A 16,363-nucleotide genomic window follows, 5' to 3' on the forward strand; every position below is an offset into this window, starting at 1 on the left:
TGTGCTGACAGCTCAGAGCCTGGAACCTGCTTTAGATTCTTTGTCTCCCTCTCTCTCTGCCCTCTTCTGCTTGCACTCTGTCTCTCTCTCTCTCTCAAAAATAAACAAACATTAAAAAAAGAAAACAGAATGAAGTTCAGAGAGACATCCAAGTTGGTCCTCCTTTTCCTTAGGGATTCTACCATCCCCTCATTGTGCAGTTAAGAAAGTAACCAAAATATTGAAAGACTATTTAGCCAGCATGGGACAATTTAAATGCTTTCGGAAAAAGTTAGGGTATAAATCACAAATAATAAATACCCACTTACACAGCAGCAGTAAAGAAAGAGGACTACTTACCAAATGGTTAGTATAGACTCCTGATTTCCATCATTTTCATCATAAGGATTTGATTCATTATACTCTTCCTATAAGGACCTCATATTTTTAAAAACACCTGTCTAGTAAACAAACTACATTCATCATGTAATAATTTACTTTTCCACTTCTAGTTAGACATATATAACCCCTATTTAGAGCATTTAACCAGCATGCTATGAAAATTGGAAGCCAAAGTAGGGCCAGGTAGCTTTGTTTTAGTATTATTAAAATTTTTACTGGGGTTTTTGAAATATTTAAAATATCTTGCAAACTCCCACCTGGTATTCTATTCAAAGCTTTAGCCTATGTAAAGAAAATAATACACATGGTTCATTTATCTTTTCTTCAAAAAAAATCTCCCTGTGGCTCTTTGCTGATTATTTTTTTTGTTTTTAATTTTTTTTTCAATGTTCTTTATTTATTTTTGGGACAGAAAGAGACAGAGCATGAACGGGGGAGGGGCAGAGAGAGAGGGAGACACACAGAATCGGAAACAGGCTCCAGGCTCCGAGCCATCAGCCCAGAGCCTGACACAGGGCTCGAACTCACGGACCGCGAGATCGTGACCTGGCTGAAGTCGGAGGCTTAACCGACTGCGCCACCCAGGTGCCCCATGGCTCTTTGCTGATTATTAACTGTAAAGTGAATTGGATTCTTTGGGGGAGAGAAACTCATCATTGTGGTATTTTGATAATAAGGTAATGGAAGTTTAGGTAGTCTACTGGAGCCAAAATACAATAGACGCCAGAACACTGCTCTACATCAGGGCAGATGCCACCGTGGAATCTCACATTCCTCCTTTCTCCATTGGTTGCCATGCAGCAGTAGAGAAGGAAATGGAAAGGGAATAAAGGAGTAAAACTTTCCTCTAGAGTAAACTATTGGGTATCTTTTTATTCTGTTCTTAGGATAGGAAGTACTATCTTAGGATAGTATGTACTCGTCAAAACTAATTTAACCACTAAACCTCTTTTTCCTCTGTACTTGTTAGGTTATTTAAATCATTTTTAGACACTATTAGTTCTTAAGTAATTTCCATTAAGGGAAGGAGAAACATGTAAATGTTTTATATCCATAAAATGAACACTCATTCAAGTGCTGTAAGTATCTGAAATAAACTAATGATACTTGTCAACTTGTCACTTTGAGAACATTTCTTAAAAACTGACCATATCAACAAAATTGGTATTTTTATGGAACTATTCAAGATAAGCAAGCAAATCATGTTATGTAAGTTCTAAAGAAGAAGAGGAATGCTAATCATATACTGAACAATTTAACACCGGAACTCAAGATGTTTCAATTCATAATTTTACTAACAGGTGCTGAATCTCCTATATTTTTATAGCTTTAGTGTGGGAAGTAAGCTATAGTTCATTTGGTAGAAATTTTATCTTACTAGACAAATGCTTGATATATCAAGCTTTTCTGATTATTAATGCACCACACAATGAATACAGGTTTTTATTTTTCTGTCAAGATGTTCCACAAACATCCCCATCTTGACTGTAAAGGACACTAAAAATGAACATCTTCCTCTACATTTTAGCCACAGACAAAAGAACTGTAGTGACTCTTCTGAGGTTATATATAGCCTCTGCAGAGCTGAAATCCAAAGCTGTAGGTTCTTTTTCATTAGGAGTATGTATAAATTTTATCTTCTATTATCATTAAAATGATATGTTTTAACCATATAAGTCAGTGGCATTTACTGCCTTCACAATGTTGTGCAACCATTATCAAAACCTTTCTATCACTCCAAACAGTATCACTGTATATTTTATGCAACATGTTCAATAAGTGTTTATTCATGAAACAGTTCATCCACTAAATACATACATATATATATGTATGTATATTGTACATATATATATATATATATATATATATATATATATATATAAAATTTATCAAATACCCACTGTGTATATCATCCTGTGCTTGATACTGGAGATAAGCAATGAATAAGATATGAAGAAGAGTGAACCACACAGTGGTCCATTTTCAAATATTTGTGCCTTGCAGGTGACCAATGAAAATAACAGTAATAATATTAATGCTTGCCATTTGATCTAAGAGCTTTATGTATATTAATTCATTTAATCCCGCCAACAATTCTATGAAGTGGGTACTGTTACTATCTTATTGCCACAGGTGGTAAAACTGAGGCAAAGGGAGATTAAGGAATTTGTCCAAGGTCACACAGCTGATAGGAGTGGAAGCTAATTTCCAACCCAAAGTTCAGACTATGTGCCCTTAAAGCACTAACTGTAACTTTCTTTTTCTTTTCTTTTCTTTTCTTTTTTTTTTTTTTTTAGAAAAAGAGTGAGAGAACAAGCAGGGGAGAGAGGCAGAGGGAGAGAGAGAATTGTAAGCAGCCTCCAAGCTCATCACAGAGCCCAACACGGGGCTCAGTCCCATGTCCCCAGGATAATAACAGCTGAAAGCAAGAGCCGGATGTTCAAACAACTGAGCCACCCAGGCACCCCTACCTGTAACTTTTTACAAGATAAATTTTATTGGTGTATAATTCCCATAAAATGCACCTAAGTAATGGTTTAATGAATTTTAACAAGCAAATACAACCATGCTACACCCACAGTCAAGAAACCACAAATTTTCATCACGATAAGATGTTCCCTTGTACTTGTTTTCAGTCCAGACTCCCTCACCCCCAACTCCTTAGGCAACCACTAATGTGCTTTCTGTAACTATAGATTTTGCCTTTTTAGAATGTCATAGGGGCACCTGGGTGGCTTAATTGGTTAAGCGACCAACTTCGGCTCAGGTCATGATCTCACAGTTTGTGAGTTCAAGCTCCACGTCGGGCTCTGCAGAGCCTGGAGCCTGCTTCAGATTCTGTGTCTCTCTCTCTCTCTCTCTGCCCCTCCACTGCTCACGCTCTGTGTCTCTCTGTCTCTCAATAATAAATAAACGTTAAAACAAAAAAGAATTTCATAAAGATAGAATCGTGTATATGCACTCTTTTATGTCTACTTTCTTTTGCTCTGATACTGTTTGAGACGACTGATAGTGTTGCATGTGTTAGTTCCTCTTAATAGCTGAGTAATATTCTTTTGTGTGGATATAACTTATCAGTTCATCTGTTGCTAGATACTTGGGTTTGCAGCTTTGAATACTATGAATAAAGCTGCTGCAAACATTCATGTACAGATGTATACTGATACATGTTTTCATTTGTCTTGGGTAAATAACTGTGAATGGGATTCATGGGTTGTATGGTAAGTGAATGTTTAAGTTTTTAAGAAACCACCCAATTATTTTTCAAAGCATTTATAGCATTTTATGTTCCCACTAGCAATGTATGGCAGCTCTAATTGCTCCATGTCCTTGCCAACCGTTGGTCTTTCAGTCTTTCTAATTTTAGCCTTTCTAATGGGTGCATAGTGGTGACCCACTGTGATTTTACTTTGCACTTCCATGAAGGCTATTCATATGGAGCATCTTTTCATGTGTTTACTGTCCATTTATAGATCTTCATTTGTCAAGTATCTGTTCAAATCATTTGCTCCTTATTTCATTGGATTCTTTTACCTTCATACTATTGAGTTTTAGGAGTTCTTTACATATTTTGGATGCCTGTCTTTTGTGAAATGTGCATTTTGCAAATATTTTCTTCCAGTTTGGGGCTTATCTATTTCTTTAATATTGTCTCAGAGCAGAGGTTTTTTTATTTCAGTGAAGTTCAGTTTTTTCATTTTTTATGATTTTCTCTTATTAAGAAATTTTTGCCTATCCCAGGTTTAAAATTTTTCTCCCATGTTTTCTCATGCAGTCAACTGCAGACTTTTGTAGATGTCCTTACTCAGCTTTAGTAAGTTCCCTGCTCCTGATTTGCTAACAGATTTTATTATAAGTGAAACATTTATCAAATGCTTTCTCTTACCTATTGAGATGATCATATTGTATTGTCCTTTATTCTGTTAATATGGTGAATTACATTTATCAGTTTTTGAACTTCAAATCAACCTCCTTTTCCAGGGATAAACCTCACTAGATCATGATATAGTATAATTTTTAACACTGCTGGATTCAATTTGCTAATATTTTGCTAAGGATGTTTGCATGTGCATTCATGAGTGATATTGGTCAGTGTTTTTCTTATATCTTTAACAAGTTTTGATATTAGTAATGCTGGCTTTGTAAAATGAGTTGGGACATATTCCTTCCTGCCTTCTGTTTTTTGAAGGGGTTTATATAGTTTATATTTTTCCTGAAATGTTTGATGAAATTTACTAGTAGATCTATCTGTGTCTAGACTTGGGCTCAGATTAGGACTTAAATTTTTATTTTTATTTACTTGTTTATTTAAGTGTTTTTTTTTTTTAGTGTTTGTTTTTGAGAGAGAGAGAGCATGAGAAGGGGAGGGGCAAGAAAGAGAGGGAGACACAGAATCAAAAGCAGGCTCCAGGCTCTGAGCCCTCAGCACAGAGACCGACGCAGGGCTCAAACCCACAAACTGTGAGACCGTGACCTGAGCCGAAGTCAGATGCTCAACCAACTGAGCCACCCAGGTGCCCCAAGACTTCAATTTTTAAAATAGATATTAGGAATTCAACTTCTTTAACAGATATGAAGTTAAACAGGTTTTCTATTTCTTTTTGAATCAACATTGATTGTGTCTTTTAAGGAATTTGTTCATTTAAGTTGTCAAATTTATTGATAAAGTTGTTCATATTACTTTATTATGCTTTTACTATTTATAGAATCTGTAGTGATGTTCCTTCTTTGATTTCTAATATCCGTGTCTTCTTGTCTATTGATTTCATTGATCTTTTCAAAGAACCAGATTTTGGTTTTATTGATTTTCCCTTTTGTTTGTGTTCTATTTTATTATTTCTCTTAATATTATTTATTTTCCTTCTGCTTACTTTGGTTTAAATTCTCTTCTTACAGCTTAAGTTGAAAGCTTTGATTCTTGATTTTAGACCTTTCTTCTTTTGTAATATAAAATTTTAAGGTATAGATCTCCTTCCAAGCACTGCTTTTGCTGCACCCACAAATTTCTCTGTGTTCTGGTTTCATTTTCATACTGTTCAAGATGTTTTCTAATCCTCCTGTGTTTGTTGATATATAGGCTTAGAAGTGTGTAATTTCCAAATATTTAGGGATTTTCCAGATATATTTCTTTTATTGATTTCTAATTCCTTTGTAGTCAGAGAATATACTGAATGATCTTAATTAAGTCTTGTTAAATGGCCTAGAATATAGTTTATCTTGATAATTATTCTGTGTGCAGTTGAAAAGAATGTGTATTTTGCTATTGTTGGATGGAATAGTCTGTAAATTCCAATTGGATCAAGTTGGTTGTTGTTCAAGTATTCTATGCCCTTATTGATTTTCTGTTTGTTCAACCGATTGAGATAGAAGTATTGAAATATCTGACTGTAATTGTGGATTTGCCTATTTTTCCTTGAAGTTCTATTAGTTCTTACTTTGTGTATTTTGAAGCTGTTATTATGTGTGATCTAGGACACTCCATTCTGGCTGGTCAGAACCCAAATGTCCTTTAGGCCTGTCTGAGCACTGGACATTGGCTGACAGCTCACCAGTCATTATATAAGCTCTTACAATATGCCATATACTGTATTTATCAATCGATATAGGCCAGGTTAGGCTGTGATAACAAGCAACCTCCAAAGGCCAGTGGTTTGAAACTTGTCACAAAGATTTTTTTCTTGCTCATGTTACATGCCCACTGCATGTTGACTGTGACTATTCTGTGTCCTGTTTGAGACTTTAGAGGGATAGAACAGTTTCTGTCTGGAGGACTGCTGGTCATTATGGCAGAGAGAAAACATGGCAAACTGTGTACTGGCTCTTAAATTTTCTGCCTCAAAGTGTCATATGTCACCTCTATTCATACTTCATTTACTAGATCAAGCCTCATGGCCAAGGCTGACATCAGTAGGATTGGAGGGTCTAATCCTCCCCTAGGTGGGAGCACCAAATATTTGTGAATAAAATAGTCTACCACACTGTGTTAAGCATTCAAACACTTTCTCTTTTAATCTTCATTAACAACCTTCTAGAAATAAGTACTATTATTGTTTCCATTTTACTGAAGAGGAAACTGAGGATCAGAGAGTAGTGTGGCAAAAGCCAAGTAATAATCAAATGGCAGGGCCCGGATCCAGCTTTGCTGACCCCATTGTAATTGTGCTATCCTGCCATAAGAAAAGGAAAAGGAAGGAGTGATCGAGTTTGGGAAGGAATATAGCAAGGAGAAAGGAAATGAAGGGAGACCCTAAAAATATTTGTAAATGACTACTTCCTATGGAAATCTGATCTGGCGATCAGAAAGAGGTTGGATATGGAAAGGAGAGAAATTCCTCTTAACTCAGTTCTTCCCAGTCCACACCTCATCTGTCCATCCCATATCACATGACCTTATCTCATGTCATCCCAAGAAAGCCCAGCTCCTGTCTCTCTACATTCCAAAGGCCCCAACCCTGTTACCTATATTGAGGTTCCCTCAAGTCCCAGTCTGTATTGATCATTCTGTTTATATGGTCCAAGAAAAAAAGAGTTTACTACATTTAGCAGTGACCACAGATATTTCCATCATTTAATCCTGGCATGTCATAAAAATCCAACACTTGACAATTTATTATTATTTCCTCTGGAAACCTGTATGCCAGTGATTTATAAAAACCAAATTGCCCTTTGAACCAAAATCTATATTCAGAGCTTTCTGAAACAATGCTATGAAATTAGAGGTGAGTATAGCTTATTAACACAATATTAGAATTCTATCAAAAAGAAAAAATAAACTGGAAAATATTAGCATATATTTAAAAGGCTTAAAATCTGTGTTTTATAAAATGCTCATACAAAAAATATTAGATTCTTGCAAGTAAATGAGCTGGGGAAAGAAACAGATGTTTCATTCAAGAGGATATAACTAGTAAACAAGTACATGAAAACTAGTTCAATCTCACTAATGTAAAAGATAAATACAAATTAAAACAATGAGAACCATTTTACATTGTTTAAAGGGGCGTACAACTTTCTAAATGTCATTACTTGGTCACTTTTCATTCTTTCAGTGAAATTGTTATAATCTGATAGTACTGGTATTACTTTTTGTCGAGAATCACGTGGTGGCAACATATAGCAAGCTCATGGGGTGAAAGGTCAGAATGCTTAAGCCTATATGTTTCTGAAAGAACTCTGAGCTTGTCGCGGCATTCTGGTGGGGCGGGGGGGGACTGCAGCCACTTGATAAACCTCTGATGGAGAATTGTCTGTCTCTGATGGGAAAGGTGGGAGACCATGGGTGGGGCGCTCAGAGCCTGTTGGTTCCTGGGTGAAATAAAAAACCCCTCACATCTAGGCTTTTGACCTTTACTTAATCCTGCCTCTGAAGAAATAATCCCTAAGGAAAAAAGCTAAATAAACAAGGATTAGCCACAGTGTTAATTGTTATGGAAAAGATTACAAAATAAGTGCCCAATAGCAGGGGAATAATTAAAAATATGGTGTAGGCATTAAAATTCAAATTACAAGGACTACACAGCAACATAGAGCATGCTTCTGAGATAGTTTTAATTGAAAATGGGAAAATGCACTCATTGCAATTATTCACCAGAGCTAGAAGGGAACAGGGTCAATGCACAGTTAGCTCTGCTGAGGTGACAACATTTTGAGCACAAATTCTCCCTCACTTATTTAGATTTATTGTATAATACAGATAGAATATTTATGTAAAAGGAATTCTATTTTTAGAGAAAAGGAGAAATAGGACACTATGACCCTTTTCTACTCAGCTTCTCGTTGGAGGCTTCAGAATTTCATTAAAATGCAAAATTCAAAATCATCTTTATTTTTGGTATATCCTGATAAATATATTATAAGCTTACTCTGAATCTGAATTGGTCATCCTCATGGGAGGATTTACATGTAGATAAATAGCTCTTATGTTAATCCATTTAGCTCCAAAGACTGTAAGGGGAATGTGTACTAATCATATGGTCCGCTTGTTAAGTTTTTTAAATCGCAGGGAAATATGCGAGGTGTTTGTCATGTCAGAAAGCACAGGAGAAACTTACATTTCTGTTTTCAGCTACAGCTACATCTCACGTGAGGAATCTCTCCATTTACAACAGTGGGCTTAACTGTTAATCTAAACAAGTACAATAAATACACAATTTTATCTCGGTTTCCAGATTTTTGGATACTCTGTGTTTTTATTGTACTTTTCAGATTAACAATTGGACCCACTACATTACATTTAGAGATGCTTCACCTGAGAGGGGTTTGGAGGTTGAAGAAAAACATTTAACATATTATTTGGAAAGTAACTAAAATACTATTTACAAACAAATGTATCTGACTTTTTAAAAAAATTTTTTTTAATGTTTATTTATTTTTGACAGAGAGAGAGAGACGGAGCATGAGCAGGGGAGGGGCAGAGAGAGAGGGAGACACAGAATCGAAAGCAGGCTCCAGGCTCTGAGCTGATAGCACAGAGCCCGATGCGGGGCTCGAACTCACAGACCGTGAGATCATGACCTGAGCCGAAGTCGGACGCTCAGCCGACTGAGCCACCCAGGTGCCCCTGCATCTGACTTTTTGAACATCCTGTGGTGTCTTACTGTTAGCTTTAAATTTCGTCAATGGCAAAAAATAGAAAAGCCAGAGAGTCTCCCAAACTAGGGGGATGGGAGAGTAGAGCAAAGGGTAGGAGAGGGAGGAGGAGGAAAAGGAGCTGGAAGTTTTTGTGCTGCCTTGACTGAAGAAAGTTAGGTTGAAATAGAAACCTTGAAATGAGTTGTGGGCTCACTGATCGATTAGGAGAAGGTAGTGAACAGGGGAGGGGAAAGAAAAATATTCCTTCCAGCACTTCTGGGAACAGCCTCAATGTTCACACAGTGAGGCTGAGAACAAATTGTGAGGTAGATGAAGCTCTAGAAACACTTCTCTCTTCTTAGTAGCTCTCCTAGCCTTCAGAGATAACAGCAGAAACTCTGTGTGTGTGTGTGTGTGTGTGTGTGTGTGCGCGCGCGTGTGTGTGTGTGCGTGTGTGCGTGTGTGTGTGTGGTGGGGGTGGCAGCAGAGGCAGTGGTATGAGGAAGGAGAGAAAAATCTCAGAGAAGATAATGAGGCTGTGGCGTGTGGGAGCCCAGAGCAGAAAATATTCTGGTGCTTGAGAGAACAGGAAGGCGTATATATAAATGTGTGTGTATCTCTTTTTAGATCCTTTCATTCAGGAGGCATCTCCCTGGAGACGGAGGAAATGGTAGGAGTCCCCTGGGGTGCTGTCAGCTCCACTTGCTGAACTTCTGGAGAAAGAGTGAAATACTAGGTAAAGGAAATGCCTCCAGCCTGCTCCTAGGGAGAGGCAGGACTGGGAGGAGTGGGGAGGTGAGAGGGACCCTTGACCTGAATAAGTTGGAGACGTTTCCAAGTGTGGCTCCCTTCCCACTCTCAACCTCACAGCACTAGTGCCCCTGACAGGAAGGAAAACTGCCTTGTCCTGTGGCCCCTTTCAGTTCTAGTACAGCTAGAAGGATATTCCCCACATTTGTGCTCTTACCTTCTTTACTTCTAGGCAAACCCCAAAGCCCCCAGCCTCAAAGAAGGGCCGTTCCTGGGGCAGTGCTGACAAGTCCAGGTTAGAGGGACTTGGGAAGTCTCAGATCAGAGGCTGGCACTCTTATCAACCACCCTACCCAACCCTTGTGTCCATGCTCCTCCTTGAAGGCCTGCCTATCAGAGGTTTATTTCTGACCAGGGCCTCTAGGACAGAGGAAGTTTGTGGGGTTGGACCACCACACCATACACCTGCACCAGCCTTCTTTGCTACTCTTTTTCACTGCAAATGTAAAATAATCCATTGGCAGTAGCACTTCTGTGGTCCCACTTATATCATTGTTTCTGGGACTGTGTTGAAAACAAAATCCTGACAAACAAATGTTTAGAACACAGACTCTTTGAAGAATGGTGTCTTATACCCATTTACTACCACAAGCATTTCTTATGTATCTTACACCAGTCTGGGAAATGCTCTGTCTGTGCTTTCATAAATTGGGCCGTTGCTGCTGGTGCTCCAGGATGGTTTTAGGTTGTACACTAACAGGGCAGCAAATGCCATTGGCTTATCATGAAAATATTACCACCATTCTAATTATCCTTCTGATTATACCAAAGACAAGGTCCTGGTTTGGAACTAGATCTTTAACACTGTTCTAACATTTGCTTATTGCTATTATTACTGTTTAATAAGTATAGGTCAAGAGCCTTGGGCTGGTTTAGGTGATACAGAGGCTGAATTCCAAACTGGTGGCTCTGTGACTGAATCCAGCCTGCAGATACGATTTTCACTATGCCATATTTATATTTATATATATTTTGGGCCAACATTTAGAAACTCCAGAAATTTTGCCTAAAACCCCAGATTCCAAGCTTCTGTTAAATAATCAAATTATGCTCAAATTCCTTCATGGCAGAATCTGACTCTATTCTTTAAACAGGACACATGCTCTGGGGCCCTGGGCGGCTCAGTTGATTAAGCGTCTGACTTTGGCTCAGGTCATGATCTTGCACTGGTGAGTTTGAGCCCCGTGTCAGGCTCTGTGCTGACAGCTCAGAGCCCAGATCCTGCTTTGGATTCTGTGACTCCCTGTCTCTCCGCCCCTCCCCTGCTCGCACTCTGTCTCTCTCGCTCTCAACAATAAACGGACACTAAAAAAAATTTTTTAAACAGGACATGTGCTCTCCACTTTGCCACAGTCTCTACCACTCCTTATCATGTTATACAGGACCCATATATTATTCACTTCCATTGCCTTCCCAGCCCCTCTACGCATTTGCATCCTAGGTCTGTTTTAGGAATTCTGTGGCTAAAAAGGTAGACCACAATCAAGCTTGACTTTCAGGCTAAGGAATTTGGTCTTCATTCTATAGGAAATAGAGAGCCATTAATTTTTTAGTAGGGTAGCCAAGGCTTAAAGCAACTCTTTCAAAAATGATTCTGACTTTTATTTGAAACTAAGGATGAGGAAGGGAGAATGGAGGCAGGGGGCTGATGAAGGGGTAACCTTACATTTCATTGTCTCAGGAAATGGAAGCTGGGCCTAGGCTGTGAAATGAGTGGGTCTGGCCTACACGGCCTCCAGACATGCAGTTAAGAACAGGATTGGGAGCCTTGGGCAGTGCAAGGACAAGTAGAAAGCCAAACCTGGACTGGAAATGCATGGTCATCAGTGAGGTGAAGCTAACTGGCCCAGAGCCTAGAGGGACTTTTTGAAGCAGAGACACAAGGCCCTTAAATAAGGGCCTGCAAGCAGGAAGGGAACCATCAGAGCTGGTTCTGGCCAGGCAGGCAAAGGTAATACCAAGGTGGTGGTTGTGGGAATGGAAATAGCTGGAGAGATGTAAAAGCCATTTAGAAGAAAGATCCAGTGATACTGGTAGCTACTAGGAAAGGGGGTCTTAAGGAGGAATAAAAAAAAATGATTCTAAGACTCCTAACTTGGGAGCCAAAGAAGATAGTGGTGAGGAGGAAGAAGAAATTTTTGAGTATATGAAATATGAGGTTCCATCAGGATGCCCAGTAGGCACTGGAAGGACTGACGTTTAGAGAGGTGTAGGCTGAAAGTAATACTAGGGTATCATCTTGCACAAAGATGAGAGATGAAGATAGAGAAAAGGAAGAGGGAGGGAGAGAAGCAGAGTAAAGAGTAAATCTTAGGGCGAATTTAAATTTAGGATGTCCATGAAAGTATCACAAATGGTCTGATATGGAGGAAGAGAAACATTTAGCTCCATGCTGGTTAAGGGGCAAGGGGCAAGGCCATAGTGTTGTCACAACCTTCAAAGACCACAGCAAATGAGGACCAAGAAACAGAAGCAAAGCCAAAGTAGTATTTTCTAGAAAGAGGATCTCCACATTCATTCATTCAACAAGTATTTATTGAGAACCTAGCTTTTATCCAGGCCCTGAACAAACGGAGGTGGGCCAAACAGAGACCCTATGCTGATGGAACTTACATCCTGCTGGAGAAGACGGACATTACACAAAGACTGATCGTGGTCAATGTTACCAAGAGAAACAAAGCAGGGTAAGTGGACAGATAGTGACAAGGTGGTCCAAATAGGCCTCTTTGAGGAGGTGGCATTAACATAACCCTAAAGTGAGGGAGTGAAGAAGAACATTCTAGGCAGAGGGGAAAGCAAGGGCCAAGACAGTCTGGCACATGCTTGGTAGGTATGAGAACAAAAAGGAGTCCAGAGTAGCTACAGAACAAGGGGAAGGGGGAGCCAGGGGCGAGGTCATGAAGAACCACATAGGCCAAGCTAAGGATTTTGGATGTTAGCCTGTGGGGGCGTGCTCTTTGGAGGGTTGAAACAAGACAGTTACATGGTGTTACTTCACTCTGAACAGGATCACTCTAGAGGTCTGGCTATGGCTTAAAGGGTGGGGCCACGAAAGGTACAAGGGCACAAGCAGACAGTGAGGAGATTCTTATGTGGTAGCAGTGAGAGATGGTGGTTTGGAGCAGGAGGAATGTAGGGAGCAGCAGCAAGATGGATGTTGGAGGATGGAGCCATTCAAGAGGGAGACCTCCCAGATGGTGTAAGAAGCAGGGAAGAACAGAACTGAGAGCACAGGGGCAGGAGCAAGGAAACTATAACATGGAAGAATATAATCATCCACACTCAGGGGCGGTTTAGAAGCTTTGAGGCAGAAGATGGCAGGCTACCCTGGCCTTCAGCTCAACCACTTTTGTTTTTTGTTTTTGTTTTTTTCTTACAGATCCCTGTGGAATAGCTGTTGCTTTTAGAGGAGGGTGAGTTTGTCAATGTTGAAAGAAGACCCACTTGGGAAGAAAACTTGATTTTGTGTTTCCAGTGTATGACAGGAAAATGGTGACCTCTCCAGACCTCAAGGATATATGTAAAAGAGAGAGCTTTTTACCTCATACTATCTAGAGTCTTAAGAATAACACCTCGAGGGGAGCTTGGGTGGTTCAGTTAAGCTCTTGGTTTTGGCCTAGGTCATGATCTCATGTTTGTGAGATCCAGCCCCACATCGGGCTCTGCGTTAGTACAGAGTATGCTTGGGATTCTCTCTCTTTCTCTCTCACTGTCCCTCCCCCCGCCGCCCCCACCAAATAAATAAATAAACAGTAAAAAACAAAAGTAGCAGAAGAATACCTTAAGACACCTCCTGCTTAGCCTGACTCCATGGTTTCCTGGACTCTGTGTACCAACGTGTGGTGGTCCCTGTGGCCTGTCCTGAGGGCCACCACTCATTATCTCCACACTAGGTAGCCTGGTCCATCTGGCTCTCCAGTCTACACACTGGAACTCAGTTAGCATTCTTGAAGTCCTCATCTGTGGCCTTTTCTCAGAAACCTTCTGGGGCCCTTATTGCCGAGCAAATTGAAGTAAGTGCTTCCTCTGAATGGCCCAAACCTGCGTCTGTGTCCTCTTGGTCTTCTACTCATCCCAGGGCCGGGACAAAATGACACTGCTTGCCATTCTCCAAACATGCACCACCTTTTCCTGCCTTTACTACTGCTCCTCCCTAAGTATTTATCCCATCCTTCTCTACCTCTAGAAAACTTACCATTCAAGACCCATCTCTAATGCACTTTCTCCGTCAACTCTTTGTGACGTGAAACGTGGCCTTAAAAAGGAAATGTGGCCTATTTTCCTTAAAATAGTTTCACAACTCACTATTCTTGTGGCATCTGCCAGATTCTTTGTGTGTTGGTGTTACCTGTGTGCTTGTCTTACTCTCCATTCCCTCTGCACGATATACTGGGGCTTTAGGGAAAAACCTCCCTTTTCCTTTTGTACCGTCTGAGGTCAGTAGCACAAGGTCTTGAACCTAACAGGCAGTCAACAAATCCTGAATTGGATTACTCTTCACAGGAGACAAACAAGAATTTTGAAAGAAGTCTGAATGTGGGAAAAGTGACTTGGAAGCAAATATGTACAAATGTTGGAATGTGCTGCAAAGAAAAGCAGAGAGGCAGCCAATGAGATGGGCACAGGCACAGTGGGCAGCCAATCTCCTGGGCCTAGCCGTGAAGGAGGCACAGGCCTACAGCCAGGACTACAAGGTCACCCTCCCACATGTGGCCCCGCTGTCTGGACCAATCACCCCAAAGTTCCCCTAGACTGCAGAAATTATAGGCGCTGCCCTCACCTGGGCAGTTGTTCTCCTGCTATAAGCTCTCCCAGGTAGCTTAGGAGAGCACCCTTACCAGTCATTTTACATAACAGCTGCGTGAGCGGAACAGCTGACCCCCTCTACTCTCTTAATCTGCGGGCCTACCCCTCGATAAAGGCCTTGGTTCACCAGAGCAGTTCAGACTTCCTCCTCCTCATTTATTATGGTTCTCTTTAACTAGTTATCACCATGAAATAACCCTAAAACCGTGACCCGCACCTAACTGGCAAAACAACTTGGCACAATAGACTCCTAATCCTCCGACAGCCATTTCACTGTTAGAGCATGAGAGAACCACTACCATTATTTAGTTCAGCTGTCCCCCAACTGGGCTGCAGTGCAGAATCAGCTGCATAAGTTTCCTGTGTTGTTCTCCCACAGCCTTGGGAATGCTGATGTGCTCTCCCTCTCATCCTATAACTGAGGACTCTGACGTCAGAGCACTTGGCCACCTGGTCCAAGGTCGTGCTGCTGGTGTCAATAACACTTCTCTAACACACAAGGTACCTTATTTCATATGATCTTCCAGTAACTTGAGGCTGGTGTTATTATAGGATCATCCCCACTTTATAGAGAAGAAAAAAGGAAGCTGGAGAGCAAGCAACTTATCTAAAGTCTCCTTGTAATGAACAGACCAAACTTGCACCCAGATTTCTGGAGCCCCAGTCCTGCCATCTTTTCACTGTACAATAAACGTCCTGAGCCCAGGCAAGGGGTTGATGGAACTGGGTAGAAAGGATGTTCCCAATCAGATTCCACACAGCTCTAGCTCCCCATTTCTTTTTTTTTTTTCCAGCGTTTTTTTTTTTTTTCATTTATTTTTTGGGACAGAGAGAGACAGAGGATGAACGGGGGAGGGGCAGAGAGAGAGGGAGACACAGAATCGGAAACAGGCTCCAGGCTTTGAGCCATCAGCTCAGAGCCTGACGCGGGGCTCGAACTCATGGACCGTGAGATCGTGACCTGGCTGAAGTCGGACGCTTAACCGACTATGCCACCCAGGCGCCCCTAGCTCCCCATTTCTTGATGTCACTTCAAACAAGTGGGTAGTGTGCAAAGGCATACATAAACTTATTGCAAGGTTTATAAGGTTTATAATGATCAATTTAACCTTTCAAACAGAATTAACTATGAAAATGTTCAAATACACAAAATTATAATTAGAAAAATTAGAAAGAATAGCATAATAAACTGCCATTTACCCAATATTGTGATTCAACAATCACAGTTTTGCCACCTTTCACGTAGCCCTTTGAATCCCTTTTTTTCTTTGAAGTTCTTATAGTTAAATATTTTTAAGTTTATTTATTTATTTTGGGGGGGGGGTGTGTGGGGAAATGAATGAATACAAACAGGGGAGGGGCAGAGAGAGAGGGAGAGAGAGAATCCCAAGCAGGCTCCACACTGAGCCCTTCTCAGGACTTGATCTCACAACCATGAGATCATGACCTGAGCTGAAATCAAGAATCAAACACTTAACTGATTGAGCCACCCAGATGTCCCTAAATATTTTTAAAGCAAATCCCAGACATGTAATTTCTTCCCTTCATGCCTCAGAATGCATCTCACAAAAACACCCAGACTTTGTGTTGGAAGGAGTTGAATCTGCACACAGAGCCACCTAGGACCTCCCTGTACCAGGAGCACAGATTCCAGCAAGCAGCACGTATCTGTCCAAGTGCACTGGCTGGTCTGTGTTGCACTCTGGTACCAGGTGTGTGTTCTCAATCATCCTGGCTGACAAACACATTTTGGACTCCCTCCAAACCCGCTGACACATTCAGGTATTGATTTGAT

The 16,363-nt window shown here is 40.6% G+C and overlaps 1 long non-coding RNA gene across 3 annotated transcripts in view; it reads left to right on the forward strand.

The window, feature by feature from the left end:
• Nucleotides 1–15,325, forward strand: part of LOC106969510 (uncharacterized) — a 34,572-nt gene extending 19,247 nt beyond the window's left edge. The window contains exons 6-9 of one of the 3 annotated variants that reach the window (XR_008297897.1): nt 9,580–9,688; nt 10,857–10,931; nt 12,322–12,446; nt 13,142–15,325. This is a non-coding gene — a long non-coding RNA (uncharacterized LOC106969510). Of the gene's footprint in view, nt 1–9,579; nt 12,447–13,141 lie in introns of all 3 variants that reach the window. The other 2 variants (XR_008297896.1, XR_001429355.3) reach the window with 2 other exon arrangements.
• The last annotated feature ends 1,038 nt before the right edge of the window (nt 15,326–16,363 follow it).

Source organism: Acinonyx jubatus, chromosome C2 (genome assembly GCF_027475565.1).
Source record: "Acinonyx jubatus isolate Ajub_Pintada_27869175 chromosome C2, VMU_Ajub_asm_v1.0, whole genome shotgun sequence".
NCBI lineage: Eukaryota > Metazoa > Chordata > Mammalia > Carnivora > Felidae > Acinonyx > Acinonyx jubatus.